Source organism: Rattus rattus, chromosome 5 (genome assembly GCF_011064425.1).
Source record: "Rattus rattus isolate New Zealand chromosome 5, Rrattus_CSIRO_v1, whole genome shotgun sequence".
Taxonomy (NCBI): domain Eukaryota; kingdom Metazoa; phylum Chordata; class Mammalia; order Rodentia; family Muridae; genus Rattus; species Rattus rattus.
In genome coordinates, this window is record NC_046158.1 from 9,595,705 (window position 1) to 9,611,607 (window position 15,903).

Genomic DNA, 15,903 nt, shown 5'->3' on the forward strand with positions numbered 1-15,903 from the left:
CGTTAGCTTCCCCCGACATACATCCTAGTTCCTGGAACGAGTCTGCGTGCCGAGTGTGACAGCTCTAGTCTTGGAGGAGTGCCTGTGCTCAGAGTAAGCAGCTGGCCTAAGGCCAGGGGCTGGTAGACACAGGGCTGAGTCTGCTGCTGGCCCAGGTACCTGGGCTGCAAACAGGGTATACTGCTGGCTTACGCTACACTGTCCTGAAACTTCCTCTGAGGCCCTGAGGGAAAGGTGGGTGCAGTCAACACCCCTGAACCAGGCATTACTGGGACGGTGCTAGGCTGTGGGCAGTCCTGTCTATGACAGCCTGGGGGTCAGGGCATGGCAGGACACGGCAGCCACAGAGCAGCTCTCAGACATCACCTCACAAGTCTAAATCTCCCCAACACCCCCAGCATCCCCTTTCCCAGTGACCCAAGGCCCAGCTGTCAGCAGGAAGTTACCTACACCTGTCTGGGACTTATTGATGTTTCCAGATGCTGTAACCTCCAGAGCAGCTACCCACATGCAGTCCCCACCCAGTAGGCAGCTGGCAATCTTTCATGAGTCACCTCCTGTCCCTCTTCAGGAAGCCAGCTCTGCCGCTTGCCTTGAGTGTTCCTCTCTTCCCGGCTGACCGCCCCAGCCAAGCCTCCTGGATGCCTACCTCCATAGTGACCACCCACAACTCTCTGGATCTCGGGCATCTCTACCCACCCTTTCCAGGCCTCCATCACTCCAGGCCCTGGTAGTAGACAGAGCTTACCCATGAGCCTCATCCCATCCCTGGCCCCAGAGCCTTTTTTAATGATAGAGCATCCCATGTTATCACAGAGCACCTCAGGGTGTTCAAACCTGGCTCCTGGGACTAGGCCTCCCTTATCAGGTAAGAAAGACAAGGTCGCATAGTCTGGGCTCTGGGACTCCTCAGGAAAGGAGCAGAGGGCTGGAGAGACTGCTCAGTGGTTATGGCTACTTGCTGCCCTTACAGAGGATCCAGACTCAGTTCCTAGCACCCGCGTGGTGGCTCACAACCATCTGTAACTCCGGTTCTAGAGGATCTGATCAGATCTCTCTTCTGGCCTCCAAGGGACCAGGCACACATGTGGAACACGTGCGCACTTGGAAGCAAACGCCCACACGCAAAACTTAAAAAATTAGTGAATCTAAAACAGCTAAAATAAAGTAAAACAAACAGACCACAGACAGAACCCCAGAAGGGGGAGCAAAGGGACAGAGTGGAGTCAAGGCTCTGAGATATGGAGGCCTCTTTCTCCTTACTGCTCGGTCCTCGTCTGGCCTCCAGTCAAGTACAGGCACCCGTCACACAGGCCCCACATACCCACAGGCGACATACACACACATACTTTAAACACATATCTCATGGGCCCAAGCACCAACCAGAAAGACACAGGGCATCCTGGAGCTCAGTCTTCCAGAGGACAGACTGCCAAGTCAGAGCTGGGCATCCCAAGTGAGAGGAGACAAGTCAGGTCCGGGGCCCCTCCGGAAGCAGATGTCTGCAGAGTGTCCCCAGTCTATCCCTTCTCTGTCCCACCCCCAATCCCAGCAAGCAATCCTGCCTCCAGCTCTGCAGCCGCTCTTGGCAAACTGGAGGCAGCAAGATGCCCTTGAGTGGGGAGGGGCCACGGGTGACCGAGCCTAAGGGCCACACTCACAGGCTCTCCCTGATGATGCTGCTGGTTTATGAGAGCCTTCTGGGCACCCGGCCAAGTCCGTAAGTCACAGAAGATTAGGAGGCACACTCCTGCTCTTAGTCTAGCCACCGCAGCATGTGCCTGGCTCTAGGGCTCCAGATGTAGCCTTAGCCTCCCCTCGGCTACTGTTCAGGGGCCCTGGGCACAGTCCTGAGTCCAGTTTGCAAATGAGGACGCTGAGGACCAGGAATGCTAGTGACACAAGACAGTGGATGAAGACCTAGCAATGGCTTCCCCCAGTCTCTCGGGCTGTGGCTTCCTCCAAGGTCTACACCAACTTCTTGGGATGCCAGCCAGGGTCAGGAAGGGAAGGTTGGAAGAGATGAGCCACCACGCTCTCCAGTGGCCACCGAGACTTTAAATTTAGCAAGAAGCCAATGACTCTGAACCCTGGTGCTGTCCATCCCAGGGTCTCCATGTCCTTGGAATTTGGGAGTCACATGGCACATGGAGCCAAAGAGGGCTTCCAAGGTCACTCAGCCACTTAGGACTCTGAACAGAACTTCCTCTCCTGTCTTGCATGATAGAGAGATCCAAAAACATACACCCGGACATCCCTATCTCTAGAGTGCTTAGAACAGCTACTCTGGGTGCGCCTAGGAGTTGAAAAGTCACACTGCCTGAGGGAACCTACTGTAAGAATAGAGGGAACTCTCCCGGCACAGCTGACCGTATGCACAGTGATTACCGGTAAGCGAGTCAGAGCTCTGAGTAGCAACTTCAAGTTAAAATACCCATGAACAGGACCGTAGGTGCCAGGGTACGTCTGAACTCCAGGTACTTAGACACACACACACACACACACACACACACACACACACACACACACACACACACACGCATGCACGCACGCACGCACGCACGCACACATGCACACACGCACACATGCACGCACACAGGCACACGCACACACTCAAGACAAGGGGCAGAAGCAGGGAGTCTAGGACTCCCAGATCTGGTTGAGGCTTCCCTGACAGGATATGGTTAGAAGGGTGGGGCCCTCCTCCCAGTCTGTCTGTCACTTCTAAATCTGGGAAGATATGTGAGTACGGAACCGTCATAGCTGTCCTGGGCCTGGGCACGACCACACTCATCTCAGTGTCCAGGGAAAACCCTCCGTTAAGTGTGCACACATACCCTCCTGGTACACCCTCTTGGGGCCCCACTCCGCAGAAGAGTGTGCCCTACCTTGGACAGCACAGCAAATGGAGAGGGATAGTATAAACATTTACAGCGAGATAGACACAACATCCATTGTACAGCAGCCTGGCTTCCCCCAGCAGGGGAGAGAGAGCCTGGGCGCCCGCCAGGACCTGCACGCAGAGGTGTTTTTGTCTGAGGCAGTCTGCGTGCTGCCTGCCGCCTGCCTCTGTCAGTCGGCTACTGACATTTCCTGTGTCTGTGATTCCCTTCTTCAGGAAGAGATCTGAAACCCAAAACTTTTATTGCCCCTTTAAAAGGGCTTTACAGCTCCCCACCCACTTCACAGACGGTCCTGCTGGAGGAACTGGGATTGTAGTTAGGGGCAACATGCTGGGCACTGGGTCTCTGTGGGCAGGCCAACCACAGGGTCTTGGCTGAGGAGGCCCAGAAGGAAAGAGGAGAGGGGGGAACTGAGGAGCTAGAATGGCCCTCGGCAGCAGGAATAGGCTAGAGGCTCCATGTGTCCATCCCGCTGGCTGGTGAGCTGGTTAGTTAGGCACATGCATGGGGACCCAGGACCACATACCCCACCATCTTGGCGGACCTCAGCCCCTCTACCCTACCTCTGCAAACTATTTACCTTGAAAAATAGGAACAGTAGCCCCAACCTGTCGTCCCTTGGAGACAGTTAAGTCAGAAACAGGCTGATTTGGAAAAGTGTTAGGAAATTAAAAAGAATCAGAAAGAAGAGGGCTGGGCAGATGGGCATAAGATGTAGAGCGATCCACACAGGTTGGGATCGAGTCCGTTCTATAACCTCAGGCAGATGTCGTGGGTTCTCTGAGCATCAGTTGCCTCAGGTTTCCCATTTTAACAGAATTCGACACATTTAAATCTTCTCAAGATTAAATGAGCAGACAGGGGCTGAGGAATGGTTCAGTAGGCTGAGGTGCAATTGTTCGTCCATATCAGGATTGTTTCATTATGTTACTTGTGTGAGTGTGAGTGTGTGTGTGTGTGTGTGTATGTGTGAGTGTTTGAGTATGTGTGGGTGTGTGTGTATGTGTGAGTGTGAGTGTGTGTGTGTGTGTGTGTGTGTGTGTGTGTGTGTTGTGAGTGTGTGTGAGTGTGTGTGTGTGTGAGAGTGTATGTGTGTGTGTGAGAGTGTATGAGTGTGTGTGAATGTGTGTGTGTGAGTACGAATATGTGAGTGTGTGTTAGACTGTTGTGTGAGTGTGTGTGTGAGTGTGTGAGTATGTGAGCATGTGTGTGTAAGTGTGTGTGTCTGTGTCTGTGCGTGCGCATGTATGTGAGAGGGGGGATGTGGACACACACATGCCACAGCACAAGTGTAGAAATCAGAGGACAACTTTTAGGAATTGGTTCCAGGGATTTGGGGATTGAATTTAGGCCATTTAGGCTCACAGAGCAAGGGCCTTTACCCCCTGCCACCTCCCAGTACCCCCTTCACACGGTTCATTTCCCCTCCCCTTCTCCTTTGAGAGGGTGGCAGCACCCCTCTGGGTATACCCAGTCCCTGGCCCATCAAATCCCTGCAGGCACAGCCTCTCCCCCTGAAGCCAGACAAGGCAGTCCAGCTAGAAGAATGTGTTCCACAGGCAGGGCACAGCTTGAGGGACAGCCCCAGCTCCAGTTGTTGGGGGATCCAATGAAGACTGAGCTGCACGTCTGCTACAGGTGTGCATGTGTGTGCTTGTGTGGCCTTGCTGAGGAAGTGCATCATTAGAAGTCAGAGAACACCCTCAGGTGTCAATCCCCAACGTCCACCTTGCTTGAGACAGGGCCTCTTTGCTGTTGGATGCTCCGTACACCAGGCTGTCTGGTCTGTGAGCTTCCGGGGTTTCTCAGTTTCTATCTCATAAAGTCTCGCTGTAGGGATGCTAAGTTTGCAGACTGGCACTACCACATTCAGCTTTAAAGTGAGTCCTGGGGATCTGAATTCAGGGACAGCAAGCACGCCGCCTACCAGGCTACCTCCTTAGCCCTTTAAAATGCTTGCCAATGGGGCCATTACCTATTTTCATGATCAATGGTCCCTTAGGCTCAGGCATTTGAATACTTGGTCTCCATGTGGTCCACTGTTTAGGAGGGCTAGGGGGTGTGGCCTTGCTGGAGGCAGGATTTAGAGCATTTAGTAACCCTGTTTTCAGTTCCCTCTCTCTGCTTTGCGATCCTGTCTCCTGCACCATGCCTGCCACTTGCCGCCAACCTCATCATGTTGGATTCTCATCTCTCTGGGACCATAAGCCAAAAGAAACTCTCTTAGTTTGCCTTTGGCCATGGTGGGTTCTTTTTCTTTTTCTTTTTAATCACAATAGCAGAATAACTAATACAATTGTCAAAGACAAAACATGGGTGTCTGTTTGTTTGTTCTAAGAATTAAATTGAGTATTCTTCCTACTGGGAGATATCACCCCAGCGGAGGTACTAAACGTCCCATTTCCCAAGGAGTCAACATGCTCTAAATTCAGAATTTTAGACTGAATGACTGAGGAAGGCTGCCTGGAAAATGAGGGCTGGTACTAAATTGAGAAATGCAGGGGGTGAGCTTTGCTCATGGCTGTTCTGGGGATAGTGAAAAGACTCGGTCCCAGGGTCCAAAGGGAGGGAAGAGTCTGGCCTGAGTGAAGATATGGGCAAAAGTGGCCAGAAAGAGGCATAGTTAGATGCCACCCCCCAGAGCCTGCTCAGGCAGAGAGGAGGAAGTAGAGGCTTCCTGGATGATCTGTACATGGTGCAGAGCACCCCGGGCCTCTGTTGCTGGTGGTACAGGAGGAGATGTATACACACAGTGTCTCTCAGCCTGGGCCCCAGCCTTCCCGGGCTGTCCTCTACTGGGAGTACTGGGGCCAGTTGTTCCAAAAGTTTGTGGGGCAGCTCGCTTTACAAAGCATCCTGGCCACGGTCTCCTTAGCGCCTTGCTTCCCTGAGCCCTTTATGGAACAGGAGGAAGAGGGAAGAGAGATCAACACAGAGCTGCTTATAACACTCAACGGGGTATCATGCCCCACCAGGCCGGGGACACTTGACACCTGGGGATGCCTGCAAGGGTAGCTGCTATGAGGACATCATCTTTGCAGTATGGCCCCATGCCCTGGAGTGACATGCCAATGACTGGGTGACGGAAGATGGATTCCCTCAGCCTTGTGAGGGTGGGCTTCGCCCATGGGATGAGCCAATGAGCCACTCACTGCAAAGGCCTCGCCTTTGGCCCACCTAGGCCTGTGCGTTCTCTGGCAGCAGAATGGAACCAGCTCTGAAGTGCCCACTCCACGGTCCCCAGCTCCTCCAGCGGTAGAACTTTGGGCCACACAAGGAGGCAGTGGAGGTAGAGGGCTCCCTCGGCACATCCAGAGAATCCATCCTAACTCTATGCCAGGGACCCATGGAACACCATCTCGTAGGCACCAAATTGCAGCTGTGTTTTGTTGTGAACCCCACCTCTGCGAGCAGCGTGCATTGTGGGACATAGAAAGGATAGGGGCTCTGCTCTATCCACAGGAGGGCCCCTTGGTAGGAGCTGCTGCCGGACAGCTGAGTGCCGGCTGCATGTTCACAGTCAAGTAGGCAGCCTGGCAAAGGCAGGAAGTTGCAAGGGGAAGAGAAACGAGCGTGGCACTTGGTTGGCCTGGCTGGGCCTCCCTTACTTTTCCCTTCCCTTCCGGAAGCTGAGCCTCCCTCACTTTCATTGGGTTTTGTTTTCCTAACAGCTTAGCCAACTGGAGATTGATGGCACTGGGTCACTGCTGGAGCCAGGCTATCAGGTGGCTGCGACTACATCTGGAAGATGTTCCAGCAGACAGATAGACAGACAGACAGACAGATACACACACACGTGTGAGCACACACACACATAGAGACAGACACACACACATACACAAACATACACACACAGACCACATATATGCATGCATGCACGCACACATGCACACACACAGACAACACACACACACACACACACACACACACACACACACACCCTCAGCAGCAGTCAGCCACAGAATGACAGCTGATAGGCACTGCCTCCAGCTGCATACTCCTGAGAAGCAATGACCACAGATCTATCTGCTGGAGCCTTTGAGATGAGGAGAGAAGGAGCAGGCTACAGAGCATCACTCTGTCTCCAAGCCCCCAGAAATCACAGGACAGCAGGGACAGGAGACACCACACTTCAGGATAACTCAGAGGCCCTGGATGTCGGGCTCCTCACTCCTACAGACATACTGCACCTCAGGATCCACACCTTCCCTAGCATCATGGGCACTCCACAGTGGACTGCATCCCTGAGAGGGCATCGGTAGCCTCATTGAGCATCTCAGATATCTCACTTTGATGTACCTGAGACCACAACCTGACAGAGTCACAACTGGCCCTAGCGGGAGGGCATATCTGGTCCTGTCCCTTGCCCCTGGCCCTACAAGTGGAAGAAGACATTGCTATGACAATCTAAGCTATTGTGATTGCTTAATGGATGGGGAGCAGTGGGAGAAGTTGGCTGTCAGGTCTGTGCCATTGCCTGGGCAGTAGTTCCTCCCTTGGACAGGAACTCCAGTGTCCCCTCTGGCCTGGCGCATGGCAGGCAGCACCCTGCAAAGTCACAACCGAGAGCGTGAGCAAGGAAGCAGAAGTGGCCACAGCCACATGCCACAGTGGGCAGCATGGGCTCACCAGGCCTGCGACTTGGGTGTGTGAGCTGTGTGGATGGTGTCTCTCTTGTCAGCTAGCTCCCTAAAGGACTGGGTGGCCCTCGTTTAAATGTCACTGCGATGTCTTCCTTACAGTCAGAAAAGGGAATTCCCAAGACATTTTACCAATGTTAGTTGTTACTCACTTCTAAGCAGAACCGAGGTCTGAGACTGGAAGCCAGTTCTTCAAAACAGTTACCTGCTTGTGACCCACATGTGGCTTTCTCTCTTAACTGTCAATGTGACCCCAAAAGAACTGCATGGTCTTCACACCGAAGAGTCCTTTTATTTGTGTGTGAGTGTGCTTCTGTGTGTGTGTGTGTGTGTGCATGTGTATGTGCATGTGTGTGGGCATGTGTGTGTGCGTATGAGTGTGCATGTGTGTGTATATTTGCATGTGTGTGGGCGTGTGTGTGTGCGTATGAGTGTGCATGTGTGTGCATGTGAGTGTGCATGTGTGTGTGCATGTGAGTGTGCATGTGTGTGTGCATGTGAGTGTGCATGTGTGTGTGTGTGTGTACATGTACCAATGAACATAAATACTTATAGATCCAGAGAAGGGTGTCAATTCCCATAGTTACAACAGTTATAAGCTGACGAATATGGGTGCTGGGAACTAAATTCAGGTCCCTTCAAGGGCAGTTCATGCTCTTAACTACTGAACCATGGCTCCCACACCATCTTGACTGCTAAGCCATCTCTCTCACCCCTGTTCTCCACACTCTGTGTGAGATTCTCACCATATATATTTCTCATGTTGCATGAATCTATATTTTCTTCATGAAAATGCTTGCTTCCTGCCAGTGACTGGGAGAGGGCTTATGACTCCTGCTCTGGAAAAGAGACCCTTGACAACAAAGGCTTTCCATGCCGGGTGTGGTGGGACTTGGAAGGGAGAGTCAATAAGATCTCTAAGAGTTCGAGGCCAACCTGGTCTACACAATGAGCTCCAGGACAGCCAGGGCTGCATAGTGAAACCCTGTCTCAACAAACAAGGACTGTGAGTGGCTCAGTGGGTAGAGGGGCTTGCTGTGGAAGCCTGAATTTAATCCCCAGAAACCGTATGAAGGTAGAAGGGAGAGAACTGAGTCCACAGAGTTGTCTCTGACAGAGATGCACACATGAACGCACTCACACTTACATACCACATACACCACCAGCACTACCACCACCAACAACAAAAATAAGGTAGAAGGTCATAGAGAAGGACAATGTGGAACACTGGCCTCCACACCCTCAGACATACGTGCATGTATGTGTATGCGTGTGCGTGTGTGCACAAACACACACACACACAGTCATCTGTGCACACACACACACGCTAAAAGATCACGTTTAAAGAAACAAAGAATCCTCAACTTTTACTTCACACCAAACTCTAAAATTAACTTCAAATACTGGAGACTTCTATATGAAAACACAGAGAAGAGCTTTGTGACCAAGAGCCCTAGGACGGTTACCAAGTATGACCTGAATCCCCCCCCCTCCAAAAAGAATTAAAGGAAGGTTCTGTCCATGATTTAAAATGTTTGCCCTTCTAAAACATTTTTTTAAATGTATTTTGTGTGTGTATGTGTGGGGCGTGTCAGAGTTTCTACTGCTGCGATAAAACACCATGGCCTCAAGCAGCCTGGGGAGAAAAGAATTTATTTCAGTTGGTAGTCACCATGAAGGGAGGTCGGGGCAGGAACCCTAGCAGGAATCTCGAGACAGGAATGGAAACATGAGCCAGGGGTAGACGCTGCGGACCAGCCTGCTCCCCGTGACTTGCTCCACCTGGTTTCTCTCTTTTCTTTTTGTTTAAGTTTTTTATTTATTTATTTTTTTAACTACTGTTATTTTTCTTACAGTCCAATCATTACCCCACTCCTGGTCCTCCCTACCATAGTCCCTCATCTCAATTCTCCTCACCTTTGTCTCCAAGAGGGTGTTCCCCCTCCACTCCCGACCAGGCCTCCCCACTCCCCAGGGCCTCAGGTCTCTCGAGGGCTAGGCCTCTCTTCTTCAGGCAGTGCAGACCAGGCAGTCCTCTGCCGTGGCCTCGGACCAGCTCCTGTATGCTGCTTGGTTGGTGGCTCAGTGTCTGAGAGATCTCAGCGGTCTCAGGACCACCTACCCAGCAGTGACACCATCCCTCCCGCATCCGTCATTAATCAATAAAGTGTCCCACCGGCTTGTCCTCAGGACAGTCTGGTTTATCAGCTAACATTGCTCCTTTCCAAATGACTGCAGCTTGTGTGGGGCTCACATAAACCAGCCAGCACAGCGTGTGAGGATGGGCATGTGCCAGGGAGGTATGTGGAAGGCAGAGGACAGCCCTCAGGAGTCGGTCCCAGGGACTGAGATCCTGTCGTCAGGATTGGCGGTGGACACCCTTACCCACTGAGCCAGCCATTGTACTGCCCTTTCCTTAAAAAGAAAAAGACTAGCACCGGAGAAAAACACGCATTTGACACGGGAATTTTATGCAGAACACCTAAGTGAATTCACTTAGGTGATACAATAAAACTCAATTTTAAATGGGGCAAAAGGTTTGAAGAGACATTTTGCCATAGGCTAACAGACGGCCCGATGTGTACACACATAGCAAAGAGATCTTATTCTGTTCTTATGACACCTCCGATGGAACCCAGAGCCACTCCCCTGCCACTGAGCTACGTCTCAGCTCCTGCACCCTTAGTCACAGGGGACAGTGAGGAGATGCAGACTTCACGGGCATGGCTGGCTGTGTGTGCTTGTTTGTACGAGTAGGTGGCACACAGGCATATGTCTGTGTGTCTTCTTCAATCACTCCCTGTCTCTCCACAGCACCCAGCTTCTATAGAGGTGCCGGGGTTTGAACTCGAGTCCTCGCACTTGCGTGGCACTGACTCCACAGGCTGCATCGACTCCCCAGCCCTGCCACAATTAACCTGGATCTCTGCGGCCTTTGTTTAAGACCCGCGATCTGTCGCTAGAGTCTGGGGCGGTTTGCCACCTGGAGCTCTGCTCTTGCCTTTCATCCCACCACACACCCTGACCTTTTGGTCTGGGGCCATCTCCCTCGGCTTCCTATGCTCCTGTAAAACATACCATCCCCATGGATGATTGTAGAAGACTTTGTTCTTTCCCTTGCCTTTCTAGTTCCTACCCTTTCCCCTGGATACTGACTTCTGGGCTGACTAACTCAGCGCTTCCCCATGCTGTGGTCCCCATTGTTATTACTACTGCGAAGTGACCTCTCCAAGCTGGTGGGCGGCTCAGTGATGGAGTTTTTGCCCTGCTTGTGAGAAGCCCCAGGTTCTGTCAGAAATAACGTCTGATGATTCATTCTCGAAGCTGACTAGGTCTAGTCAGCTTAGGTCTAGCTACAAATGAACAGCAAACCCCAGACCCCTGCTAATAGCTGCGTCTGGGGTGGCAGGTGTGGACAAACGCCACGTTTTCCTGCAGTGTGGGGGATCAAACCCAGGATGTCACGTACACTAGACAAGCATGCTGAGACACACCCCCACGTCCCTAATTTTTTATCTTTATCTTAACAACACATCGACTCCCTTTTTGTGTCCAAACTGCTGCTATGACTGTCTTTAGAGTTTTTCACTTCAAGTGACATGATTTTTTATTCCATTTTAATTAATTTATCTGTTTAGTGTATGTGAGTACCCCACAGTGTACATGTGGAGGCAGAGGGCAACTTCTGGGAGTCAGTCCTCACCTTTTACCAGTCGGGGCCCCAAGGACTGACCTCCAGTTGGCGGGCTTGGTAGTGCGGGTCTCTACCCACTGAGCCATCTCGGTGGTTCTACTTCTTGGGAAAGTGTACTCGTCTCACTTCTTAGCGCTGGTATTTCTAACATCTGAGTTTTGGCTTACTGAATTTTACCCCTCATGTGTCGTTCCTGATGCCTTGTTTCCCCCTGAATTGGTTGAGTTTTGACAATGAAATTATTTGCTGTGATGCTTTGTAGAAATTGTAGTGTCTTTCGTTTTGTTTCATTTTTGCTTTTTGTTAGTTTAGGCTCGAGGCGAAAGCAGATCCCTTTGGGAATACATGTGTTTACCTCTGTCAAATGATTGGGATTCTTCAAAGCTAGAGGTCCTTCGAACTAGCATCCTCTCTTATAGGTGTTTTAGAATAATTGAGGAGATGTGGACTTAGGCTACACATACAGACACACACACACACACACACACACACACACACACACACATATACCACACATACCAACACATATATACACACACATAGACCACACATACAGACACACACATACACACACATATACCACACATACCAACACATACATAAACACACATATACCACACATACAGACACACACATATAGACACACACGTATCACACATACAGACACACACACATATACAATCATTCATGTACACACATGTACCACACACACATACCCTGCACACACATACTACACACATTACATACACATATGACACACATATACCATACGTATACACACATACATACCATACCTACATATTACACATATACTACATACATATATCACACACACAACATACACACATACACACATACCATACCACACCTACACACACTCACACACTACACACACATACACAACACACCAACACACACCACGCACACATACACACATACATACTACACACACACACACACACACACACACACACACACACACACACACACACCTGAGAACCTGTTTATATCTGTTAGCCCTTAGAGAAGTTCCTTCCTCTTCTAGCACAGGATCCATGCAGTACTCTAGGGCAGACGGATTCCCTCATTTACCTAAGACAGTAGGGTCCAGCACCAACAGTGGGGTTGGCTCCCCTAGACTCCTCCGACTGGCCAAGCTCTGCATTTTGCCCTTTCTACTTAGCCCAAAATATAGCAAAGACAAACCAATAAAACCATGATGCTCCAATTTATCTATGGGAATGAGTGAGTTTGAATTCTCTAGCTTCCACATGGAAAAATTATCGCCAAGAGTAAACACCAGGCCAGCTCTGATCCCATCCCAACATACCAGTGACAACTAGCTTAGCCAGAAGCTAGTCTCACGGCTACCAGTCCACCGACCCCCAAACTCACCTACTGCTCTCTTTGGGGGCTTGACTACTGGAGCTTCCTTCTCCACAACCCTTTTTTTCCATTTTATCCTTTCTGCCAAGCCCAAGGCAGTACCAAGGATGCTAGGTATCTTTTATTTAATCTGAATGTTTCCCTGTTTTAGTGGAAGAGCTTGTAGTTGGGTACTGTGGACAGAGAGGTAGGTGCCGAGGTGTACACACTGTAAACACTTAGCTTTCTGTATTAAGAGGAACTCTGTTTCTATTTGTAATCATGGTTATTGGTTCTTTGAGAATTCTATACTCTCTCTCTCTCTCTCTCTCTCTCTCTCTCACACACACACACACACACACACACATACACACACACACACTCTCTCTCTCTCTCACACACACACACACACATTCACACATACACACACTCACATATACACACACTCACACACACACACATACACTCTCTCTCACACCCACACATACACACACTCACATATACACTCTCACACACACACACACACATACACACACGTACACCACACACCAACACACACCATGCACACATACACACACACTCACACACACACTCTCACACACACTCACACATACACTCTCTCTCTCTCTCTCACACACACACACACACACACACACACACACACACAATACACCTAACTCCTCCCATCCACTCTCACCTCCCTACCCGCTCAGCTTCAAGTTTTCTTCTTCTGTAAAGCCACCATGTAAACACCAACCTGATTTGTATTCCCCACTACTCTCAGGACTGGAAGACTTTCTCTCTTATTTTATACATGAGGAACACAGGCATGGAACTTTCTCTGACCTATCACAAACCAAATGATGGTGTTCAGACGTCAGAAGCCAGGCAGCCTGACTCTGAGCTCTTAGTATAAACGTCTCCCTTCATCAAATGAGTAAGAATTGAGCCAGTTGGTTCAGCCATCCTTCCCCAGCCAGCCCTGCTCCAGGTCCTAGAGGTCTAGCTGGAGGTGGTAGCAACAGTTCTCTCTGTGCTGGTCCATCCATGGGAGTGGACACAGAGTTGAATGGATGGCTCCTTGGGAAAGAAGCAGCAGTGTTCATGAGGACCCACTGGCTATCCAGCCTGAGTTTGAAGGTGCGTCCCCTCTGCTAAGTCCCCAGAGACAGGGTGCAGATGCCCAGGAGACAGCCACATGGAAGGCTGTGGATGGTTTGCTTGTGGAGGTCCCTGCCCAGCCAAAGACTTTCCCTCTTGCCTTTGAAGACAGACGCTGCAAGCAAGACCTGGGGAAAGCTCTGGCCAGAAGGCCCTTCTCTGTGATAAAGGACGATGAAGGTCACAGTGTCTTTTCTCTGCTGTAACCATAGATGGTGGAGACAGGGGGTGGTGAGCCTTTGACTGACTTCATAAGCCTGAGAGAAGGGTACCACCAAACAGAGCTGTGAACACAACTTCTGAGCCCCCAGCGCCATTCCCTAAACTCTAAGCCAAAAGGTCTCCGCCTCTGTCCTGTTACTGAAGGGTCATGGCCCCCTGAGGGGCCGGCACCTATGATGGGGAACCCCTTAGTCAGCAGAGATGCTTAGGAAGACACAGACTTTTCCCACTGTCATTTGGGGAACAGCTGGGCACAGCTGCATCCAAGTACACTGCTCCAGCCCTGCTGGAACACGGGGTCAGACTCCATTCCCTTCGTGGGCCCCACTCCAGCAAGCCAGGCCAGGGGACGGCGTGTCCTCAGGCTTGCCTGGCCCTATCCCAGCTTTACAAAGCAGTCCCCCAGCCTGTGGTGGGAGGACAATTCCATCCCAAGCAGAGGAACGTGCGTGCTTTTCTCTGAGGTCTTCCCAAACTGGATCTGACTGGGAAGCAGGGTCAGGGTGCTGGCATCACCCCAAAGGGGCTGGGGGAGAGCTGGGAAGGGCTGGGAAGTATCTGGAAGTCTCACTGTGGGAATTTAAGAAAGTGGTCAAACTGTCCCTGAATCCTGCACATGCTGTACAATGCCCAGCCTTCTTCTGCTATGGACCAGGGCTTGAGGGAGCTGCCCTCCCACCCACACCACCAGGACACTCCCTGCTCCTGATCCCTGCTCAGACTTCCCTGCAGCTCTCTGCTGGCTCCCCCCCCCCCAGCCTGGATGAGCCCTCGAGGCAGAATCCTCATTGGTTCCTGTTGCTGTGTGGAACACCATGACCGAAAGCAACCTGGGGAGAAAAGTGTTTGAAAACCAAGGCAGGACCTGAAGCAGAGACCACACAATGCTACCAATTACTGTCTTGCTCCCAGAGACTCAGCAACCTTTCATAGACAGCTCAGGCCCACTGGCCACGCAGCCGGGCCCTCCTGTATCTGCTAACAATCAAGAAAACGCCCACGGACTCGCCCACAGGCCCATCGGATGGAGGTCCCTTCTCCCCAGGTGTGCCTAGGTTTGTTTCAATGTCTCAAAAATTAAACAGGACGGGCAGCTTCACCCACTCTGTCATTCAGGCCTTAAGGTCAAACACCCACTCAGGCATCATGTACTCCCAACTGTGTGTGTGCGTGTTGTGTGTGTGCGTACGCATACGTGTGCACACACACTTCTGCCCACTGAAATCTTAAAGGCTCAAGCTTGTCCCTCCGTAGTCACTCATCTCCTCCTGGCAGAATCCTAAACGCCGGCACTCAGTATCACAGACTCGGTTTCCCCTTCCAGCTCCTCAGCCCAGATCTAGGAGTCCTCAGAATGTGATGGGCCAAGAACATCCAGGCCTTTGCTGTTTGTCTTTTTATTTATTCTGGGTCTGTACATTTTGCCTGTGGGTAAGCATGCCTTTATGGCTCACCACCTTATGCAATTCTTAGCCATGGCCCCTCGCTGGACCTAGACTGCTGCTCTGGCCACACTGGCTCACCAGCAAGCCCCCCAGGGTCTGCCTCCCTGTGTCCTGCAGAAACGAGGTTACTCCTGGACCTGGCATTTTTGTGGGTGGTGGGATCCAAACCCAGATCTTCAGGTTTGTGCAGCAAGCTCTGTATCTGCCGAGCCATCTCGACAACCCACCGTCCAGGTTGGACCATGACTTTGAATTTTGATTTCAATTCAGGAGCAACAGAGGTCAGTGGTGGTTCTGGGTGAGTTCGGGAACTTTTCGGTCACCCACGTGTGGTGGTAGAGGAATGCAGGGACACAGATAAACAAAAGACCGTTGCAGCAGCCTGCTGACTCTCATGCCTGTCTCTTCGGCCACTGCTGTTCCCAGTCCACTGCAGGAAATAGCCCATCTAACTTCTGAGCTGGCCCTTCCCG